Raw genomic sequence first — 25,203 nt, forward strand, 5'->3', positions numbered from 1 at the left:
CCTTATACTAATTATTATTTTATTTTTGAAATATTTGTACTTCCATAATTAAATTCAACTCTAGTAATATATTAAAAAATATCACTGATCTATGAACTTTCAGGCAAAGTATTATTCTTTAAATTTGAGCAACGGTCAAAAAAGATTGCTAACACCGATCTACATCATTAATGAAACATGTGATGTGTACTTGTTTATAACAGTATCAATTGAAAACGGCTGAGCAGAAAATTATGAAATTTTACGTTATTAAACAGGTTTTAATAAGTATCCCACTTCGGAATTCCAATCAGTTTCTGAATAATTAATTAAAATGCTCAAAAACGCGTGTAAAATTGGACGAGTTTCCAGAGCGACTCTACATAATTATTCGATCAACTTGCCGTATCTGAAAAACAGTTCGCGCGTTATCCAAGTATAATACATTTTATAATATTCTACAATAAACGAGAAAATTCTTCTACAAGGATTGAAATAAATTAATTTTTTGGGTTTTTTAATCAAATTTAATTTAAAGTATATGTTTACAAGACTTATACTGCTTTTTATTTATTTATTTGATTTTATCAAAGCATGCCCCCTTTTGAGGTATTAGCCACTACATTTGTGTAGTTCATTTGCACTGCATAAATGTGTAATTTATAGTGAAATATCTATACAAGATTTATATTGAATCTTTGAATCGGTGTGTTATAGAGGGTGTTCGTCCACCCCTGAGAGAAGTTTTAATGGGAAATACTAGAGGCCAAAATAGAACGAAACTCAAAAATACCAATTTGTTGATGGAGGCTTCGTTGAAAAGTTATTAACGTTTAAAGTTCCACCCGTACTGAATTTTTTTCTCGAAAGTGCGTAAGATTTCGAGGGTATGTCTATTCGCCAAAAATGATTGTAATCGACCCCTGCAACTAAAAATAATTTTTTTAGAACGATTTGAAACACATGAAATTTCAAGGGAATCATTTATTCATGATCAGACATTATATTTTCGGTAACGAATTTTTTTCTCGAAACTGGGTAGAATTTCGGGGGTGTGTATATTTACCAAAAATGATTGTAATTGAGCCCCGCAACCAAAAATAATTTTTTAAAATTATTCTCTCTTCTTCTTTTAAAAATTGAAATGTATTTTTGCATGATTTAGTTGTTGGACAGTTTCTGGTAAGATGACTTTTTTCCTCGTTTCTTCGTATTTTTTGTGATCGACGTAGTAGCTCGGTATTATTTGATTATTTTCCTGTTTTTGCTTTTCAATTATAAAACCAAGTAAAATTACTAATTTTGAATCCCTTTCAACTTTTTCTACAAATTGGATTCAGCCGTAACGTTGTACTCGTATTTTATGAAACAACCGGTATCCATTTTCTCGTATAAAAATCTCTGTTCCCGTCTCACGTTGAAAAATGCAATCCTGAAGGATTGTATTTTTCCACCAAAGTTCCCCCGCGTCGTGGATACGCGAAATAATTTATGACAGCGTTTTTCCTCGGTGAATATTTAGTTACGAAAGAAAATCCAACGCGAACGAGTACTTGAATTATTATCCAGAGTTATCTGCCGCTTCGCTGGAACGTTCTTCGCGCTCTGCTGTACGCGGAGGCGAGCCGAGCGAATACGAATCCCGATTAATAAATCGTGGAACCGAAAACGAAGTTACATCCAGCACGAATCTTTGCTCGTGTTTTTGCCGTTGCCTCTGACACGGGAATATCGCGAACTCTTAGACGCAGATTTTTACGAAACTCTGCACGAATATCGTTAGTCCAACTTAAAGACTGCAGCATATCGTTGACGCTACTTTTCCGCTTTGGGGAGAAACCACCTCTCATATTAGTGATATTAATTTTAGTTATGATGTCCAATACATCGCAATAAATTGTAATTGATGGAATGAATTGATGTTATGGAACTCGTTTTTATGCTTTTCAAATTTATCTGTATTTGTCTATAAAATAAATATACATATAGTATACCATACATCTATATTTTTATTCTGTGTGTGTGACTGCGCGACGATTATATGTGAACAAACACATCAGTTGTATAGAATACCTTGTGCATTATAAGAATTTTATAATGGAGAATTTGTATACATATATCTATAGTATAATAGATGTTGCGATCAATCTTATATGTACATACAGGGTGTTCGGCTACCCCTGGGAAATATTTTAATGGGAGATTCTAGAGGCCAAAATAAGACGAAAATCAAGAACGCCAATTTATTGATGGAGGCTTCGTTACAAAGTTATTAACAATTAAATACAAACATTTCAAATCGTTCTGGAAAAATTATTTTCGGTTGCGGAGGCCAATTACAAGCATTTTTAGTGAATAGACATATATTCGAAATCCTACTCTGTTTCGAGAAAAAAATTCGAGTAGGTGATAAAATTTTTAGACGAAATTAAAAAATTTCAAATCATATTGAAAAAATTATTTCCGATTGCAAGGGTCGATTATAATCATTTTTGATGAATAGATATACCTCGGAAATCCTACCCAGTTTGGAGAAAAAAATTCGAGAAGGTGTAAAATTTTTTAACAAAATTGAAAAATTTTAAATCTTTCTAAAAAAATTATTTTTGATTGCAGGATCCAATTATAATAATTTTTGGTCAATAGACATACGCTCGAATTCCTAACCATTTTCGAGAAAAAATTTCCGAAAATATAATTTCAGGCCAAAAATGCTTCCCGTAAATTTCATGCAAATATTTAAAACACCATAACTTCTGAACGGATTGGACGATTTTAAAGTTCAATAAGCCAAACGCCGCGTATTTTAGTGTAGAATATGTAACAATTATAAAAATATTGGAAAGGTTGTTCCTTGGTCCCGTAATGTTAGAAAAACCCCATAAAAATGGTCCAATTTTCAAACAGCCATAACTCCTATAATAGTGAATATATTTTGATGAAACTTTTTTCTGAAGTAGAGCCCATAGGTACCTACAAAAAAGTATTAAACAACTTTTCTGTAGGACGTCAAGCGAAATTATTAAAAATCAAGAACGAATTTTTAAGGAAAATCGACAAGGGGTAGGTGCCTAAATTTTTCGGCGAAATTGAAGTTTCAAATCGTTCTGAAAAAATTATTTTCGATTGCGGGGATCAAGTACAATCATTTTTGGTGAATAGACATACCCCCGAAATCTTGCGCATTTCCGAGAAAAAAATTCAGTACGGTCGGAACTTTAAACGTTAATAACTTTTTAATGAAGCCTCAATCAACAAATTGGTATTCTTGATTTTCGTCTTATTTTGGCCTCTAAAATCTCTCATTAAAATTTTTCCTAGGAGTGGCCGAACATCCTGTATACATATACGTATCTATCGATAAATTAGTTGTCTGCTCCGACAGTAATAGTAGAAATTTTCAAGAAACTTTTTATTCGATACAAAATTTGAATCACCTTGATTTTTTTAAACAACATACAGGATGTTCGGTCATTCCTGGGAAAAATTGTAATAGCAGATTCTAGACACTAAAATAAGACGAACATCAAGAATATTAATTTCTTGCCTGAGGCTTCGTTAGTAAGTTATTGTTATTAGAAAATTAAATTCAAAAATTTCAAATCATTCTGAAAAAATGATTTTTGGTTGCGGGGGTCAGGGAAATTACGATTTCCGTGGCCCCTTGTTTAGCGGTTAAATTTGTGTTCTTGTTGTCGTTTTAAGAAAAAAATTTATAAGGAAAAGGTATGACTCAGCTTTTTGATAGTAATATTTTCAAAAAGATTTGGAAGAAAGCTATTGATACAAATAAGATGATAATGTTCAACATCGAATTTGTTACTCGACTTGAAAAGAGTGGTCACTAAGCAGTTTTCTAGCAGGAAGAAAGCATCCTGATCTTAAAGATTTATTAAAAATAATCCAAATAGGACGAGATAAGACAACTACATTGTTTAAAGAATACTGGGGGTATTACATCTATCCCAGGATCTTTCGCTGTATTTAGATGATTTGATTTGATAAGTATTTCACTAATGTCACTAATGTCAATGGTGAATACTTATAAATCGAGCCAAAGAATTCTACAAACAGGTTCGCAAATGAGTTATTATTAATGGCTGAGAAATTTCGGTAGTATGTATATAGTATTAAGTAATTTATTAACGTTACGTTTTGAGTTTACAAAACTCCAGAATGACTTAATCCATTCATTTCAGTTTTGCAAACATATTTATAGTAGCACTCTTTGGCAATATTTTTACATTTATCACGTAAAACGGAACAGTGTGAGTAATCGATATATGAGGAGGTTTTCTTAGACTTGCAATGGGCTAATTTCTTTTTACGCATTAAGTCTTTTACGCGCGACGAAAGCCATTTAGGGTAACCCGAGTGACTCGGGTAAACTTTTGGAACATACATACGAGGGTGGTCCCAGAAGTACCTGGCCTGAGATATAGATGGCGATTATTGTTTTAAAGAAATGACTATGATCGGAAGTACCAACTTTACAAAGCTTAAGTTTCAAGTTTGAAGATGCTACATTGTTTAGTATTTGATTGACAGCCATTAATAGTGAATGCTCTCAGTGAATTTGTAAACATGGAATAAATTGGTCATCGTTATGTGATACAATATTTTAATTTGAAAGGTCTCAGTCCAACCAATATCAAAACTGAGCTAGATTCTACTCTAGGGGAGTCTGCCCCTTCATTTACAACAATATAATATTGAGTGGCAGAATTTAAACGAGGCCGTACGAGCTGCCAAGACGAACACCGCAGTGGTCGACCAAATGAAGTGACCACACCGAAAATAGTGAAGAAAATCCACAAAATGGTATTAGATGATTGTCAACTGAAAGTGCGCGAGCTTGCAGATATGGTAGGCATTTCAAAAAGTGCTGTACAACGCATATTGACTGAAAATTTGGATATAAGAAAGCTGTGCGCAAGATGGGTGCCGCGCTTGCTCACAATAGAATAAAAACAGCGTCGCGAGGATGTTTCAATCGAGTGTTTGGCGATGTTTCACAGGAATAAAGCCGAGCTTTTGCCTCGATTCATAACCATGGATGAAACCTTGGTCCATCAGTTCACACCTGAGTCGAAGGAACAGTCGAAACAATGGACTTGTTACATGGTAACAACATATTTACAGCGCGACCCATGTACGCCCAAAAAAGGGTCTGAGGGGGCTAAGGGGTAAAATAGTAACCCAACAAGCTACCCCACAATTATTACCATTTATTATAAACGCGAGCGAGTAATGTGGGGTACACGCAGCCACACGTAGGTTAAGCTAAATGACTTTGAATATGAATCGCGACTACACGTCTTTACCAGACTGGTCCTCAACACACTGTGTTCTTTCTTACCATCTACTCCCTATATACACGCCTTACCCTAATAGACAAAGGGAGAGAAAACGAGATAGGACAGAAAAACGGAAAAACGAAACTGGAAAATATTTAACGTAGGAAAAGTTTAGTTAGCGAAAGAGAGTAATAAAAGTCAAGAGGCTCGCCGGGCCCGGATCGGGGTGGTCCGAGGCCCAGGCGAAACCTTGAAGAAAAACAGGCGCCTCGTACGGCTCTGGTCGCCAAGTGTTTAACAGAACGATCAGGCTCGCACGAGACCCTGGGAAAATGGAAAAATAGAAAGCTTAAAACTAGCCTTGCATTCTATTTCCATTCATACTCTGGCAAGGGCGTAGTGGCTATACAATGGCCGCTACAGGTTCAAAGAAACCCTGAATTGACCCGTAGCAACAATACGCTTATGAAGCCATCGACCATCGGTTGCCTTCTACGACGTTTTACAATCAGCAATATGGTGCTTTATTTTAGGCTTAAACATTTTTCAGTTTTATTTCGTCTTGCATGCCTTAGTAAAGTCAAGGCGCTTCATAAACTTATTACCTGCTACGGTCGAGGCACACGGAATTTCCCTGACGTCACTTGATGGTGCCCTCGGTACCTGAGGGTGACCGATGGCTTGGAGGCGGTCACTCGGTTAAATTTTTCTACCAAAATATTCCTCCAATCAGGGAAAATGACCGCCTTCCCTGACAAATTTAGAAATGTAAACGACAACCAATCCGCGTGACTCATCCCCGCCAGACCTCTAGACCGATAAGTATTTAAGGGTAGAATTTTTGACGGGAAACATGAGAATATAAACACCAAGTAAAACATACAAGTTAGAATCAAGATTAGATTAAATCAAATGTAAACCATACTGTGCTTTAAGATAGATTATTAAATTCGATATAAGTTTAACTGTGATGTATTATTGCACCACCCCAAATATTCAAGCGCTATTAATTTACCGCTTGAAGCGCATATGTAATATAATTCAAAACAAGTTCGAATTATATTTAATTGTGCGCGCCGAACAGGACTGTAAGGGGAGAACCAGCTCCAAAGAAGGCGAAGACAGTTCCATCTGCTGGCAAGGTCATGGTGTCAGTTTTTTGAGATACGCGTGGAATAATTTTCATTGATTATCTTGAAAAAAGAAAAACCTACGGCGAGTATTATGCGAATTTATTGCAACATTTGAGCGACAAAATCAAGGAAAAACGGCCACATTTGGAGAAAAAAAAAGTGTTGTTTCACCAAGTAATGCACCAGTTCACAGATCCGTTATCGCGATGGCCAAAATTCAGGAGTTAAAGTTCGAATTGCTCCCTCACCCACTCTATTCGCCAGATTTAGCCCCCTCGAATTATTTTCTCCTTCCAAACTTGAAAAAATGGCTCGGTGATAAAAGATTTTCTTATAATGAGGAGGTGGAGTCTGCGGTTAATGGCTATTTTGAAGAGCTCGATGGTTCTCACTATAAACAGGGTATTAAACACCGCTGGGAAAAGTGTACCCAGCTAAAAGGAGATTATGTTGAAAAATAAAGATATTTGTTCCCAAATTTCTTGTGTTTCTTTTGTTAGGTCGGGTACTTCTGGGACCACCCTTGTATGTTTCTATCGCAGTGTGGATACTGTCATAAAACAAAATGGCAGCGGACTCAACATCGACATTTAACAATATTTTATCCTATAAAATGTCTTCAAAGAAATTATTCATACCTCCATAATTCTTTTTCTTCTTCATAGGTGTTTTTACGCCGCGTCGACTGCGAGGTCATTGGCGGTGGATGTGTACTTGCACGCTATATTTGACTATACATGTTTGTTTCTTTGAGAAATTTTATAGTGTCTCTTATGCTGTCCTGAGCTGTAAGGGCTATGTCGGGTTTTATACTATATTTCTGTCTTTGGAGTTCGGTTCTTTTGCACTGGTATAGGATGTGGTCTACTGTGAGAGTTTCAGTGGGGCAGTAGCTGCAGTAAGGTTGATCGGCTTTTTTTATTAGATGTTCATGCGTTATCTTTGTGTGGCCTGACCTTAGTCGATACATTATGGATTTTTCTTTCCTATTTAAATTGCAGGTAGGAATTGGTTGGTAGAAATTTTGTATTATATCGTGTATTTTTGTTCTTTTTGTTGTAGTCCAAATTCTGTTCCATTTTTCTTTTGCAGTTTTTTATATATAGTTTATGAGGTCTTGATATGGTATCGGAACGGTTGTTTCGGTTGGTGATAGGGTCGTTGCTTCTTTTGCTGCCACGTCTGCTTCCTCGTTTCCCGTTATGCTTTGATGTGAGGAAACCCAAATAATATTTATATCGGTGTTGCAATTATTGTCTAATTCTGAGTATGTTTCCTGTATTTTTGTTATGATCTCATGGCTATTCTTGCTGTTTGAGGTTTCTAGGGCTTTTATCACGCTCAACGAGTCCGAAAAAATGACAACGTTTTTAAGGTTGTTGATGCTGGCATGTTTCAGGGTTTCAAGTATTGCATATGCCTCAGCGGTAAAGATTGATGTCGCTTTAGGGAGGTTTTGTTTTAATGTCATATTTTCGGTGACGATGCTGTATCCTGCTCCTAAATCGGATTTGGAAGCGTCGGTGTAGATTTGGTTACAGTGGGAGAAACTGTTTTTTAGATTTAGGAATTTGGTTTTATGTGTTGTTCGGTCTATTTGATTTTTTGGCAGGTCCGCTAGGTTCAAGTTGATGGATGGTGTCTTAATAGTCCAAGGAGCTATTTTACTTTGTTTGCGTTCAATGGTAAGGGTCCATTCGATGGGAGGTTTCAGGATTTTGTTGAGTCTGATACGGAGCGGCTGTGGGAGCTTTGGTTTATTGGAGTATAATTTATTGAAACTATCAGAGAAAATACGGTTGAAGGTCGGGTTGTTCGGAGTGGTGGAAATTTTTGAATACCTCGATAATTGTCACGTTTAAAGTTGTAATAATAATATTTTATTTAGAAAATGTCAAAAATAAATAGTATTCTTATCCCGATCGACTTTACGATGGTTCATGTTAACAAAGCTATGAGAACTTCTATATTTTTCTATATTTTCTATATTTCATACTGTGAGTTTTGAGTTTCGCGGCTGCACGCGTTTCCATGAAATAAATATCAAAGGCTGCATGTGCGTTTTATCAAAGAGAGCTCGAAAGCAAACTTATTTTTCCTGTAGAATGCGCCTTTTTCTGTGGGCAAAAATGTTCAACGATGCTTTTCGACATTAATCGACGGCTGTACCGAAGCGTATACCTTGCTCGTCAAACTCTCATACAACACAGCTAGCGCAAATAAATCGGCAAGGCCGCTCTGTGAAAATAAACAGAACCGAAAAGTTAACGTGGAAGTACAGTTCGATTACGTGGCATGTACGTTTTTAACCGAAACTCAAATAGTTTCGAACGAAACGTTCGTGTCGTGCGCAAGATCTAGTCGCTTCGCGATTCTCTTTGAAGATGGCGAACTTTGTGATCAAACGAGTCCCACGACTCTCTTCCGGTCCGCCTCTTCCCCGACCAGTTTCGAGGTAATTTGTCAAAATTAGTTTGCCCTTTCTGGAGAATCGAAACTTTAAGTATTACAAAATTGGTTTTTTTCAAAAACGAACTATTCTATAAAGCAGTTTTATTTTATATTTTTCGACTTACTTTCGCACGAGGAATTCTTTTCGGGTTGTAGTATGATTATTGCCTCACATTGTACGCCGAACTTTAATCCTTTCAGAACTGTCGTCATACACGTATCATACGTCATGTCTAAATGTACCCATCTGTTACCGTACTTTTTTTATTTCGTATTCTACCGTGTCGATCCCATCGCCGCGCATATTTTGAGTTATATTTATTTTACAGATTGATTGATGTACAATACACGATATTCAATAACAGGCATCGTCCCATACCCGTATGGTTTGATTTTTTTAATCTGTTCTATACAACTACATTCACAATAATTCGACTTCTTTCGTTCTCGAAAGAACTGTAAATATCAAGCACTAATTTTGAAATTAATCAAGAATGTTTTTTAATTCAAAATATAATCGTACTAAGAGTAGAAAAACTCAACTCTTGTAATAAATACATAATTAAACAAAGTTACTACTTCATAAACATAAGTAAATTTGGTAATTATTTACTTTAGAAATATATTGTCAAGGTCACTGTTACGAAGATTTTCTCTTTATGCATGTTACCGCCGCTCGCCCTTCGTTTTCGAGATGTTCGCAAAAATAGTATAATATTAAACTTTATTCCTAATTATTATTATAATTATTATAATTATTATCGTTATTATTAACAGAAATTGGAAAAATGTCTGCCATTATATCAAAAACTGCAGGTATTCTTGTATTAAAATCATGACGACCAACGACAAATAATACTTCAAGGTCATCGAAATTGGTGAGGAAACGCTAAAGTAAATAATTACCGTAAATTTAAAAATTAAAGGTTAAACGACAGAATGTAAGACTTGTAGATTCTATAATAAATTTTGTAACATCCCCGACGAATATAGTTCACTAATTTCTTTGTAGTATTTATATGCAAATGTAAGAAGGAGCATGAAGTAATTATCTTATTACAAGTATGAACATCTTATTCATTTCTCCACTTCTAATGGTAATATATTCAAAATTTTCTTAATTTAATACCGAGGAAATTCTGTACGTAAAAAGTATGTTTGTAACATAACCATTTGTACGTGAAAATATATTAACACGCATCATAAATATTCTAATATCAAATTTCAGAGTATAATATTTAAGTATTAGAATTCAGTGACGCGACATTTGAGAATAATTATTTTATATTTTTCAATAAACACAGTTCTTGAATTTCCAAAGAAAATTCTTCACTGAACAATTTCTTCAATATACGTATATTATTATACATATTCAAAGATGATGCCTCGGGAATCCTTGAAACTATTATGTAATATATGGCAACAAAGAAAATACAAATGTGATTCTTGTAAAGTGTCCAATACGGATGTGTTCAAAATTTGAATCGATCATTCATACAAATATTCTCTTTCGTTAGAATTGTATTTAAATTGAGTATTTATGCTAGAAAAAGAACATGTTCGTTCGTTTCGTGAAATTTAATACATTTCGTTCCGAATATGATATTCGAATCCATTGATAGAGCTTGCGTAACAAATTAAAATAATCAATTTAAAATACAATTATATCATACAAATTATTATTTACGAAATAATATTTATTATTCAATTACTTATTGCTCCTGTTTTACGTTCTTGTTTAATTGTTTTTTCGAGACATGGAATACTATATACTTAAAACTTAATTTGGTTCTCATTTTGGAATATTTATACAATTGCTTTATACAAATCGTATAGTGTCCATTTCACAGTATTTTAAAAAAAAATTGATTTAATGTATATCATATACATTAAAATTTATTTAATGTATAAATTTACAGTATTTATTACAGTATACCACAAAGTATTTCGAACGAATAAATAGAAACAATATATAAATTAAATAATTGAGTTCTAATGATTTCTTAGTTAACTGGGTTCTTGTCACCATTGGGAACGCCATTTTCTATTTACGCAATTTAACAGCAATATTTGTTAATACAATAAAATAACTGCAGTGAAATTAATTTAAAACTTATTAATCTGAAATGTATGTATGTATATGTAACATTTTTAACAAACAGTCTCTTTTCTTTTTTATTTTATTTTAATTAAGGTCACATTAACAGCTACAATCAATATACAGGGTGTTCAGCCACTCCTGGGAAAAATTTTAATGGGGGATTCTAGAGGCCAAAATAACACGAAAATCAAGAATACCAATTTGTTGATGAAGGCTTTGTTAAAAAGTTATTAACGTTTAAAGTTCCACACATACTGATTTTTTTCTCGGAAATGCGCAAAATTTCGGAGATACGTCTATTCACCAAAAATGATTGTAATTGATCCCCACAGCTAACAATATTTTTTTCAGAACGATTTGAAATATTTTAATATCGTCGAAAAATTTCACACATTCCCGAATTTTTTTCTAGAAAGTGGGTAGGGTTTTGGGGGTATATCTATTCACCAAAAATGATTGTAATTGATCCCCGCAACCGAAAATAATTTTTCCAGAACGATTTGAAATTTTTTTTTTACCCGATTTTTTTTCTCGAAAGTGGATAGGATTTCGAGGGTATGTCTATTCACCAAAAATCATTGTAATTGACCCTCGCAACCGAAAATAATTTTTTCAGAACGATTTGAAATTTTTGAATTTAATTGTTAATAATTTTTTAACGGAGCCTCCATCAACAAATTGGTATTCTTGATTTTCGTCTTACTTTGGCCTCTAGAATCCCCCATTAAAATTTTTCCCAAGGGTGACCGAACACCCTGTATAAAACTAATAATATTATGTTTTCAATTGAGCTAATTACCTTGCTCATATCTTTTTTAATTTTGCGTTTTCTTCTACTATAACGAAAGTCATTGCACTCAAATATAATATGTTTCATATCGAGCAATCATTTTAGCAATCAGATGCCCTATACACTATCATATCGATAACTATTATCCCGAATATTAGTGAAAAAATATGCCACTGTGTCGCGAGCGCATTTTCCTACGTAATTTTTTAATAACGCGTGACAGCGTGTCTAGATGCAAACGGAAACGTTTTGCGTGAAATTCACTTATGCCAGGTTTTGAGCGCAGGCACGCTTCGAAGTCCCGGTTGTCTCGCAAAGCGACAGTTTATAACCAGCGTTATGGTACATGTGTTATTAAGAGACAGAAGCTGACCCGGCCAAGTCCTTTAACCCGGATTTAGTATCCTTCCCCCGGTCATTCGTTTTCATCGCGGTCAATTTACGTATAGCCATTGTCATTGTGGAACGACGTTTCCCAACGACGAACGGACGAAAATAACGTTTTCAATGTTTACCACTTACTGTCCACGCGAATTATTTAGGGATACGTATTGGGTAAAACGTAACACGTTCATTTTTTTACATTTACGAACGTTTCAGACGTATCATTCACTAGAGTTATCGTTGCCATTTCTTAAATTTTTGGTAGAAATAAACAACGTGCTTCGTTCATTATTGTTTTCAATTATTATAAACTAATCGATCGAATCATCTCTAACGTGGCTTGAAATTTATTTTTGGTCCGATAATAATATTTTTAATTCGTTTAAAGTTTTATAATTCTATTCTTACCTTAACATTTAGATATATGAAACCATTATACATTCAAATGGCGTTCCCGAGTTTCCAGCAGAGATACTAAACAGTGTTGCAAATATATTGTTGTTTTCGTGCGTGAAAAGCATCAAGAGGGAAATTAATAATTTGTATAAGGAATATAAAAAATATTTACATAAAATTATTGAAAAGATTGTGGCGCTGCGTCACTGCGGTGTGGAAACTTGTGAGAATCTCATAGGAGGACAGAAAAGGAAAGATGGCGCGCGTTTCGTCCGAGCTTGCTAGTGGACTCATCAGTAAGGCTTTCTAGCAGGCCCTGCCTTAAACGACTGGGATATTGGGAAATTGTTCAAGGATTGTATACAGGGTGTTCGGCCAACCCTGGGAAAAATTTTAATAACCCTGGGGGATTCTAGAGGCCAAAATAAGACGAAAATCAAGAATACCAATTTATTGATGAAGGCCTTGTTAAAAAATTATTAACTTTTAAATTTCCACAAATACTGAATTTTTTCTCGAAAATGCGCAAAATTTCGGGGATATGTCTATTGGCCAAAAATGATTGTAATTGACCCCTGCGACCGAAAATAATTTTTTTAGAATTAATTAAAAATTTTTTTTTTCGTCGAAAAATTTCAGACCTCTTCGAATTTTTTTCTAGAAAGTGGGTAGGATTTCGGGGTATGTCTATTCACGAAAAATGATTGTAATTGACCCCTGCAACTGAAAATAATTTTTCCAGGACGATTTGAAATTTTTATTTGTCGCCGAAAAATTTAGGCCCCTACCCCATGTCGATTTCTCTTAAAAATTAGATTTTAATTTTTAGTAATTTTATTTGATGCCCTACAGAAAAGTTGTGTAATACTTTTTTGTAGGTACACATGAGTTCTACTTCAGAAAAAAGTTTCATTGAAATATATCCACAATTGTAGGAGTTATGGCTGTTTGAAAATTGGACCAGTTTTATGGGGTTTTTCTCATCTTGCGGGGTCAAGGACCAACTTTTCGAATATTTTTGCGATTTGTACATATTGCCCATCAAAATACGCGTAGTTTGTTTTTTTAAACATTAAAATCGCCCAATCCGTTCAGAAGTTATGATGTTTTAAATATTTCAACGAAATTTCAGTGAAACATATCGACGCTATGGTCAGACATGAAATTTTCGGTAATGAATTTTTTTTTCGAAACTGAGTAGGATTTTGGGGGTATGTCTATTGACCAAAAATGCTTGCAACTGACCCCTGCAACTAAACGTAATTTTTCTAAGACGATTCGAAAGTCTTTTTTTTCACCCAAAACTTTCATCACTTACTCGAATTTTTTTCTCGAAAGTGGTTAGGATTTTGTTTGGAGGGCAGCTCCCGGTTAGAAGACTCGGAAATGAAAAGGTGTTAACTTACAAACAAGATTTATTAATTATACAAAACATGAATGAATGTCGTAGTCGCGGAAAGTAAAACATGTCGTTATAACGTCAAAGAAACAACTGCAAACTCGTCGTTGCTAAACAGTCGCGTGTCGGTCCCGACGAGGCAACGACAGGGGCGTATGACTTGATTCGGGTCGCCCCCCGATGTGGAATCTTAACAGATTTCGGAAGTATGTGTATTCATCAAAAATGATTGTAATTGACCCTCACAACCGAAAATAATTTTTCCTGAACGATTTGAAATTTTTGAATTTAATTGTTATTAACTTTTTAACGAAGCCTCCATTATCAAATTGGTATTCTTGATTTTCGTCTTATTTTAGCCTCTAGAATCTCCCATTAAAATTTTTCCCTGGGGTTGCCGAACACCCTGTATAGCAACTGAGGGGTCGGTCGAGCGCTTGTGAGAACGCGATCCGTCTGGTGGCGAGAATGGGAGGCGACGCCACAAGATTAAATTGGATATTTATTAAAATGTAATTATAGTTAACAATTTTACATATTTCGACTACAGTATTTATGGTTTATCTTAAGCCGTAACAACTACATTTTTGCAATATTTATTAATTCTTAGTCAGAAAGGAGATTTAAAATTGGTTTTGTTTTTAATTATTCAGAATTACGTCGATCCGATCCCTCATACGCTACGGTTGGAGATTTGTCTTAATGATTTATGCACGCCTTTTAAATTTTAATTGCAAAATTTCATGTTCCCATTTTTCGAATAGACGTAATGTAATTTAATATGTTACTCGCACGATTTCCTTTCTTTTCTTTGGTGATCCTCACTCGTCAAATATTACAATTTTTCAGGTGAAATTTTAATAATCTACACCGAAGATAAACATTTTCGGATATTAATATGCTATTTTCATCATTTTGTACATATTTCGTATATTCCAACACGAACGCGTGTGCACTTCGCAATTAACGCAGCTTTTTCGTTTGCATTCTCTATCGTACAAACAATTTGAAACGTGCTTCATTTTTAAATATCTCAGGACACAAAATATGATTAAAGAAAACCGAATATGTGTGATATACAAACACAAATATTTTTGTATAACATTGCGAGTAATCAATTATATATTATGAATAAATATCAACGGAAGAATTTTTCCAAAATTACAATATAACATGACATGCTTCATGATTTTGAAAATGCACATAAAAAATCCTTGTAGACAAATAAGTACACTAACGACTTCTTTTTTATTACATTCATATTTCTGAGTGCTGTTTATAGCTTGCAATAGCCTTTTATTTTCTTCTAAATAATAAGTATATTCTACAGGTACCATATCCATATCTAAATTGCACAAAATTATTGAATTCATAGTTTTGAAATATTAGATGATTTCTCCAATCCTTTCTTTAGTCTAGTGATACACAATAGTGATGTGCATATCTTCTATGTGTATGTTTTTCGGCAGAACAGTAGAACCTCTCTTCCTGATTTAAATATATAACCAAACCTAACCTAATACGCCAATAATATTCACTGCTTATTAAGTTTTAATACATAGACATTTTTTGAGTCTCGTATAAGCAGTTGTGAAGGGAGCCCTTTCGTTCCTGGACCATCATTGGGGGAGGGGGAGGGGGGAGGGAGGCAGTTGTTCTGCAACTTCACCAAAATATAAATATACTCGGAAACTGTGAAGCTGATAAAAAAATGTCATAGGACATAAATTATTGAATATTTAATTTTCTACAAAAAAGGCTTCTTGATATTGTGCCATATTTCGCATAGTTACCGAGATATTTGCAGATTTATAAAAAACAGGAAATCTACTTAACACTAGATTTACGGACTGAACCAATTTGACTCATTTAGAATTTTGTTGCTATATATATAAAAAAAACTTGAATATTATTTTTTAATAACATATGTTGGTTTTTAATTCCGTAATGAATTATACATAAATATGAATTCCTCCCCTCGACTTACCCCCTCATTTCGTATTGTCGAATGTGGTATACCTATTTTTACGATTGTAAGTCAATTTGACTCATAAAATGATTTAATAGTAAATTGCTTTGCAAATGAAATTTCTGACTTACATAAAGAATCAGAATTCTAACACCAATTACGCGTAAACATTCATGTTCAATCTTGTCAATTTATTAGTTAGCTGGGGTCAAAAAGTGTCTTATTTACCCACATTTTTCATCATTCCGTTTTATACATCGCATGTGAACAGAGCGTTTTTAGTGAAATAATATAATTTTATAAAATCAATTTTTTGCTACAAAAATTTTGTCCACCAAGATAATTTCAATATTTATTTGTAAAAGGTATTTCAAATTACTGACGCACGGAAGAATTGTCAAATTCAAGTATCATGCAGGAGAAATAGAAGTAAGGGTGTCTGTGCTAAATGTAATAAAAAAATCTGCGGAAAATGTATTTTAAAAACAGAATATATATGAAAAAAGTGTTTTGAATAAAGTTTGTTTATAATAGAATTTTATTTTTTTAAAAAAGCTTCATTTTTTATGTTTGAGTCAAATTTACACATTTCAGGCAAAATAGGTATATAACCAACATCCGGTAATCTAGTGTTAACCGGCTAAAACAGGCCCATTCGATACCTGTGACATAAATATGTATATGACCCTGTCAATCGCATTTCTGCATTATACAGTGTTCGGCCACCCCTGGAAAAAATTTTAATGGGGGATTCTAGAGGACAAAATAAGAAGAAAATCAAGAATATCAATTTGTTGATGGAGGATTAGTTAAATAAAAAATTATTAACAATTAAATTCAAAAATTTCAAAACGTTCTGGAAAAATTATTTTCGGTTGCGGGGGTCAATTACAATCATTTTTGGTGAATAGACCTATCCCCGAAATTCTACCCACTTTCGAGAATAGAATCGGGTAGGTGCTGAAATTTTTCGGTGAAAAAAAAAAATTTCAAATCGTTCTGGAACAATTATTTTCAATAACAATTATTTGAAATAAACCTTTTTACTGTATCGCTAGCCACCCTCCAAAGGAATATCCCCTAAGTCTTACGAGTGGCAGAGGTATAATGTACCTACATGTCTGTAATACTGTTGTATTATTTCAGTATTTTTTATTCTGTCTTAGCTGTATAAGTTATTAAAGATAACATTGCCCGGTAATATGTATTATTCAATAATAATAATAACTATTATTATTAGTTTACAGTGTTTGTAAAGTGCATATAGTGGAATGATATACGGTAAATAAGATAGGTTTTTTATAAATATGTTTTTTTTTACGTCTACTGTAGATAACGTCATTTCGCTTTATTCCATGTTGCTTCTACACGAATATTTGACATTTTACACGTTTGATGTTACATTTATTAAAAACCGAAAAATACTGATATAATATTGATTTTGTTATAGTTTAACTAGAATAATATCGATATCAAAGTACATTGGTATTTAGTTTCTAATAAAAATCGCCAGACCTCAATGCGCTAATATATCTCCAGAAAGAATTGAACATTAAATTACGGAAAAGAGAAATTATAAATAAGCACAACATTAAAATACAGTCATAAAAACTCGATACGATATCTCCATTGAAATAGCGTGAAACCTGGTTGCAGCGATGCCAAAGCGATTCATTTCAGTAATTAAAGCTAAAGGTGGACCAATAAAATATTCAATGCAGATAACTTCATTAATTAAAAGAGATAAATCATTTTTAATTAATCGTGCATACTCATTTTTGACTGAAATGTTCAATTCATAAAACATATGTGCAGAATTTTTCGAGTAAATGTTACATATTTAAGGTGTATAATTACATCGTTTTCAAGTTTTCGTTCTATTAAATATTGTAGTCTAGAATTTCGAAAAAATCGATTTTTATTCATTTCATTTTCTTACAGTGACTTTGCAAGTATCTGTACCAGACTATTTACTTCAATTTGTGAAAATGCCGATGATAAAAGGGTTTGAATAGATTTCAATACCGAAAGTATCGATGACGTGATAATTACCAATACATTCACGTATTGCATCTAAAATTTTGTCTCTGTGTTCTCTACCCTTTCTACACTTGTAATTTGCAGAAAATGTAAGAGTCATATAGAATTCTTACAAACAATGGCTTGACAGGTAGGTTGTTTTGTAGTGACATTTTGCAGATATATTTACTTGTCTTATAGGAATGTATAGTATTTTTTTCATAAAAAAATATTAAAAATTGCGAGAGTTATAGCTTCTTGTTTTAAAAAACGCATTTAAACTGGCTTACATGATATTTCAAGATCTAGCAAATTGATTGACTTCAAATTTGGAGAGAATATTTAGCAAACACGCCTTTATAGCCGAAACTAGAGATTTAAAACAATATTGAGTTTTACTATTTTTTTTGATACGCTAAATACAAAGGAACGATTAACAAATAGAAATTCGAAACTTGAAGCGTTGCCATTTCTTTATTGATCAGGATTTTGACTTCTCCCTAGTTCCTGCTGTAACTACAACCTTCCTTATGAAAATACATTAACCCCCTCTGTTTCAAATTATCTGGAATCCTGGAAGCCAATTCGAGCAGCTTTTCCAAAAGAGCCATTAAATAAGAAGTTATAATTCCTACGATTTTTAATATTTTTCCATGAAAGAAATATTGTACATGCTTATAAGATGAATAAATATATCTACAAAGTCTCAGTATAAAACAGCCTATCTATCATTAAAAAAAAAATCACAAAAAGGGCCGTGAAATTGACAGTCTAGACAGCAATACCTCCTTAAGCTATACCAATATGTATATGATTTTCTATAAAATTGATAGGAGAAATTTTAAACGCGTTTTTTTTCGAAACCCTATTTTATAAACTGATCTTCATGATATGTCATAGTCTAATTGATACATTACCAATACATTCACGTATTGTGTTAAAATAGGTGCGAGTCGGTCAGTGGTTTTCTCCCGTGACCTGATCTCTCACCCTTTAACTTTCAGTCCGAATTTCGAGGGATTGGAATTGTGCGGGAAAGTGAATCGTACACCTATAAAATTTCTTCCGCCTAGTCCACTTGGACTAGGCCGTTTATTTAAATAAAATTCAAAATAGAAAATAAAAATTAAATAAACAAAAGAAAAGAAATTTTAATAATAATTAAGAATACGGCCAGGGAAAACCGAGCCTGTGATGGGCTCGTAAAAAACCTGGCTGCGGCCTGCTTCGCCACTACGGCTCTCGTCTCGGTCTTCTGTAACAAAAGAAAGACCGAAATCCGGCTGTAAATATTTGACAACACTTGTTGTGTTGTCTGACTCGCTCTAATCCACACGCTCCTTACTCCATTTATAGTAAACAAGAGCGGGATTCTTACACAGCGATACACAGCTGTGTTAGTGGACTGTATGATTGAACGTTTCCCGTATGATCGAGAAACGTTCGATTGCAGTATGGGAAGATGAGATTCTAATCTCGATTTTCCCTTGACTGCAAGGTTTGATTATTGTTGGAGTGGACAACAGGCAGAGGTTGCAGGGCTCCGAATATTGTCCGCTCCGCGGCTCTTCACCGTCCCCTGATCAGTACGGAACCGGTTTGGTGCAGTCCCTTAACCCCTTAACGCTCATATTTTTCAGGTTAACCAAGAATGATCAGTTTTCTTTATTGGATTTGTTTCTAAAAATGTGGTTTTTGTTACTTACAATGTTTGAAAGAAAACAAATATTATCATCCCTTAAACCATTAGATTAAACAAATATCGTGTTTCAAAGCAGTCAGACTCGGGCATGAACGTTAAGTGATTATTAAGGTCCTTACACCACGTTACCCTTTGAGTGTCGTTCTACGCCTAGTGTCTGTACACACTGGCGATCTACAAACCACGCTCGAGCAGGTCGAAGTCTGCTGAGAGTCTACCCAGAGAATACATCAAAAGGCCCCTATGTGGGTGTGATCCCAAACACTGACTCGACCTTGGAGGATGACGATTCCACCCAGGGAATATACTAAGAAGGCTCCTATAGGTGGATTTTAGCACCGTGCAATAATCAAGAGAGGATCGAGAAATTCTCTCGATACCTCCTACACGACCGCTTACTAAAGCAGTACGTGTTTACTTAGCACCGATGGCTGTAACCAATCACTATAAGAGTGTAAACTTGGTAATTTTCAGCCATCGGTTGCTTTTTAATTAAGTGGGAAGAAAATCAGTGTGATTTTGTTCCTTTCCAAAATAGTTCGTTCAACGCGTTGACCGATTTCTGCACGAAAACGTATGGCTCGAATATCTCGACTTTAGGCAGGATTTTTCAGAATCCGCAGCAGTCTCAATTCGTGCTACTTCGTTCACGTGATTCTACGACAAGTTAGACGAAACTAACTTTTCGAGAATCGGTCTGCATTGTCAGACCAGGTCGACGTTTGCGAGTGTGCGAAGAGACATTCTTAACCGCGGCCATGAGAGGGAAAATTGTCGTCTCGCGGCGCTGTCTGGTTTTCGTTGTCTATCTCTTATTATCGACGTATCCTCTCTTTATTTCGGCGTAGTAACACCTGTTCTCTAGGAACCGTTACTGGGCCGATCGCGTGACTGTTATCGAAAGTAAGTTCGGAGTTTTTCTATGTGGTATTGTTCCCGGAACGTATTACGTCGCAGAGAAGACTCTGGAATGTCGCGTAAACTAGGATCAACACCGTACAAGAAATGGCTTGTTTTTCTATCGATCACGCGATGGTTTAATCGATGTTTTTCGATTGTCGAATTAACGCGATATTTAACCCCTTAACTTACGATTTACGTTCGAAAATTTTGGGCCGAAAACGTAACAAAGCTCGCGATAAAATAAACCGTGATGATAGCGCTTCGGAAAATGTTGTTAAAGAGCTTTCTGAGTCAGTGATGCACAGGGGTCATACTTTATACATAGATAACTGGTATTCTTCCCCAAAATTGTTTATGACATTATCGTTTAATTATAAAACAAATGTAATTGGCACAGTACGTGGAAGTAGGAAGCATATGCCAAAAGATTTGTGTAATGTAAAATTAAAAAGGGGGGAATACGCAATAAGAAGCTGCAACCGAATACTCGCTATAAAATGGAAAGACAAGCGAGATGTTTACATTATGACGACAAAACATGAAACAGTCGAAATGACTACACAAGGATCCAACCGTACTCCAAAACCAAATTGTATTACAGAGTACAACAAGGGAATGAATGGAATTGTTCTCCAAGACCAAATATTAGCATGCTTTCCAGTAATGAGGAAATACATGAAAGGATATAAAAGAATTTTTTTTTATCTGTTCGATATTGGTCTTTTTAATTCATACATTCATCTACTACGGGCTATGCTCGTAGTTGTAGGTTAAGGGGTTAAACATATTGCATTTGAAAGTTTTTCTCTGTGTTCTCTGCACCCTAAAGTGCAGAATAGTTATACTACTTTGATTAAATTTAATTAATACTTTTAATTAATAATTTCCTTTACCTATTCACTTAATTTTGCTGCAACTGGGTATTTAAAACATCGCTTTAAGGGGGGAACCTCATGTAAATGGCCTGTTTTTCAAGAATTTTTTGTGAAAAATGTAATGCATAGATTGATTTAAAATTTTAGGTATCATTTATTAATATTATAATGTAACATGAGTATTTTTTTTAAGCCGTAATTGTTAATAAGGACGGTACAATGGCGGCTTGAAAATGGCATTTTGTAAATGCGCCGTGCAGCGTACAGGTTTCAAAAATGATCCGAAACCAAAAAATTAAGATGGATTCTTTAGTTTATGGAAGAACGCTCAGCATGACGTTTTTCTTTTGTTAAAATTTGTAAAATTGCAAAAATGGCGAAGTTATGAAGAAAAGAAGGATTTTTTTGTTATGAATAATTGTTAATATCAGTGTTTTAAATACAAAAATAAAAAATCGGAGCTCGTCATGCTGAGGCCAATTATTTATAGAATATTTGTGCCAAGTTTCATAAAGATCGAGTGATTAGTTTTTGAGCTTTGTTGCACGGCGTGCGAAATTTTGAAAAATTCGTAATTCATTTCAATTTACCGTGATTTTTTACTAATCTACGATTCAAGGGCCATGGAACAGATCTTCCTCTTCTTCGAAAAGTTGTGATTTAGCCATTTTTTCTTTTTTTAGAGAAGCGAGAGCCTCTTTTGTGCAATGAAGACTGCGGCGCTACTGCTATTTAATACGGCGTTTATTTTCACGATCAATGAATGTTTTACTCTGCTGTCCAATTACTATACTGAGCTCTTGCATTATTTGAAGGACGAACGAAAATCCTTCGTTGAATATGCCGGCAGCCAAAAAAGCAGTTATTTCAATAATTTTTATGCGACAATTGAAATGCTTAGGAGCTAAACGCCAAATGATGGCGTTAAAGCTCTCGTTAGCATTTTGTGTATGGCCACCTAAACATCTCTCCAACAAATCATCTCGTGACAAATCTTTGTAAATTGGACAAATATGTTTTTGCATATCTTCATGTAATGGAGGTGGATGGTCAAATTCTTGTCCCAAGGCCTATGCAACGCACCACTTACACCACGAATCGGTACCAGGAGAACAGTCGTCGTGCTGCAGTTTTTCATTTGTTGAAGACAGATGATTTTGCACTTATCGACTCATTTTCACTGTTGATTACACGGTCTCTTGCAGTTACTTCTATATTTCTTCAATGTCTGTTTCTAAGCGTTCTGAGCGTTCCGAGCTGCTTCTTTCGTAAAAGTCTTTATTCGACCGCCAGCAGAACGCTCGCTTCTCTTCGGGAAGATTTCGCTCTCCTCTCTTTCCGAAATCGACACCTCATATCTCTAAAACCTAAACATCTGTCGCCCGACTGCGGTGATCGCTTATACAACCATAAGACCAAGTGTTCGACGAGCATTCGACTACCCGAGGCGCTGCGCCCAATACAACTATTTACTTTATTTTAAAAATAAGGTACAAGGAAATCTCTGATCAGTTTCTAACTTTTTTATCGTATTCCTGAGGAAATTTCCTATCAATTTAAGCAAAAAAAAAAAATGCTCAAAAATTTCATTTTACATGAGGTTCCCCCCTTAAGCCATCTAATATTAACGGCTCCTAACCCACGTTCGAAGATTACCGGCTGACAGAAAACTGTCTATTGAGCGTAGACAATGGAAAGACGTTGAAAAGTACTTTTACTCGGTGGAGAGTTCCTCATCGCGATGGACCGACCGTTAGACGGTCGCTATCGTACCTGGCAATCGGTCTTCTCGAAACAAAGTCGCGGCGGGCGCTCGAAATTGTCGATTAGCCTGAGTTCACGCCAGCACCTTCGCGGACAAGTAGCTGCCATTATCAGGATTGCAGTCGCTGCATTAGGTAAGATCCAGCCTGTACGCATTCTCATCGGGATAATGCACCGCTAAGTGGATGCTCCGTACGTGTTGCGACTCGTAGCCTATCAATCTTGATCTCGTAAGTGTGCGCGCGCGTGAGTACGTCTCGACGATCCCGTATTCGAAACACGTGTGTTCCCGCGTGTGGGTGTGTTCGTGTTCCACGAGCACAGAAACGCATTAACACCCGCATACGTAACACGCTACCGGGGACGTATGACGTGCACGTAGACGTAAGTGTCCAGGAGTAGGTAAGACGTGCAGACGAACGCGTTTCGTTGGCGTTGGTAGTGACGAAGAGCATACACGGAAACGCCCCGGAGACGTGAGTCGTTGTAAATTAGCATCTCGATTCTCTACATCCCGACTTTAAGGGAGTATTATATTCCGAACACGAAGAAACTAGGCCATCTTTGCAATTTAACGGGGTATTCCTGGTGTCTAGACCATGTCATTTTTTCGGTTCGTTCTGTGATTTTTTTTTAATGGTAGATAGGCTAGAAGATTTGTGTTGTGAGTTTGTTCCGCGCTGTAGTTTTGTTCGGTATTAATGTACGACAGGGTGGAACGTGTGTTTTGTTCGTTGCGGGATGGATAATCAGAAAAAACAAGACAAGAGAAAAAAACGCGTCGTCGTGAAGAACAGATGCAATTGCCGTATAATATTAATTCGTGTTGTTAATTAATAGCATGTGTTAGAAATTTTGTGCCTACTGTTATTATATTGTTTCTTAATTTTTCCAAATATAATTCTCTTCTTTAAATCCTACACTATTTTGTATCGAGATTTTCTAGATATGTTTATTTGTCGTATAAGTATGACCAGTATATTTTTTCATCCAAAAATATTAAAAATTGTAGTCGCTGTTGATTTAATAGATGCTTCATTGGCGCCCGCGATTCTAGCCTATTCGGTAATCTGATACAGAGAGAGAGAAAGCGTCCTAATTAGGAAGGGTGTACTTATAGCAAGAACCAGGGGGAAGTCAAAATCTCGATAAGTAAAAGAATGGCGAAACTTTAAATTTTGAATATATATATTTTTTAGCCCTTATCTTGTGTTCAGCATGTTTAAAGAAATAGTAAAACTCAATATCTTTAAGAATTTCTAATTCTGATAATAAAGACATATTATTTAAAGACCCTCCTCAGATATGATGTAAATCAATCAATTAGACTATGACATATCATGAAGGTCAGTTTATAAAATAGGGTTTCGAAAAAAAACGCGTTTAAAATTTCTCCTATCAATTTTATAGAAAATCATATACATATTGGTATAGCTTAAGGAGGTATTGCTGTCTAGACTGTCAATTTCACGGCCCTTTTTGTGATTTTTTTTTAATGATAGATAGGCTGTTTTGTACTGAGACTTTGTAGATATATTTATTCATCTTATAAGCATATACAATATTTTTTTCATGGAAAAATATTAAAAATCGTAGGAATTATAAGTTCTTATTTAATGGCTCTTTTGGAAAAGGTGCTCGAATTGGCTTCCAGGATTCCAAATAATTTGAAACAGAGGGGGTTAAAGTATCTTCATAAGGAAGGTTGTAGTTATAGCAGGAACTAGGGAGAAATCAAAATCCTGATCAATAAAGAAATGGCAACGCTTCAAGTTTCGAATTTCTATTTGTTAATCGTTCTTTTGTATTTAGCGTATCAAAAAAAAATAGTAAAACTCAATATTGTTTTAAATCTCTAGTTTCGGCTATAAAGGCGTGTTTGCTAAATATTCTCTCCAAATTTGAAGTCAATCAATTTGCTAGATCTTGAAATATCATGTAAGCCAGTTTAAATGCGTTTTTTAAAACAAGAAGCTATAACTCTCGCAATTTTTAATATTTTTTTATGAAAAAAATACTATACATTCCTATAAGACAAGTA

General features: G+C 34.7%; 1 protein-coding gene and 1 pseudogene across 3 annotated transcripts in view; one reads left to right on the plus strand and one right to left on the minus strand.

Annotated features, from left to right (window-relative positions):
- Positions 1-25,203, plus strand: part of Glurib (Glutamate receptor IB) — a 999,595-nt gene that overhangs the window by 525,459 nt on the left and 448,933 nt on the right. The gene's annotated exons all lie outside the window — the stretch shown is intronic.
- Positions 22,127-25,203, minus strand: part of LOC143348146 (uncharacterized) — a 39,518-nt pseudogene continuing 36,441 nt past the window's right edge.

This window comes from Colletes latitarsis, chromosome 11 (assembly GCF_051014445.1).
Source record: "Colletes latitarsis isolate SP2378_abdomen chromosome 11, iyColLati1, whole genome shotgun sequence".
Taxonomy (NCBI): domain Eukaryota; kingdom Metazoa; phylum Arthropoda; class Insecta; order Hymenoptera; family Colletidae; genus Colletes; species Colletes latitarsis.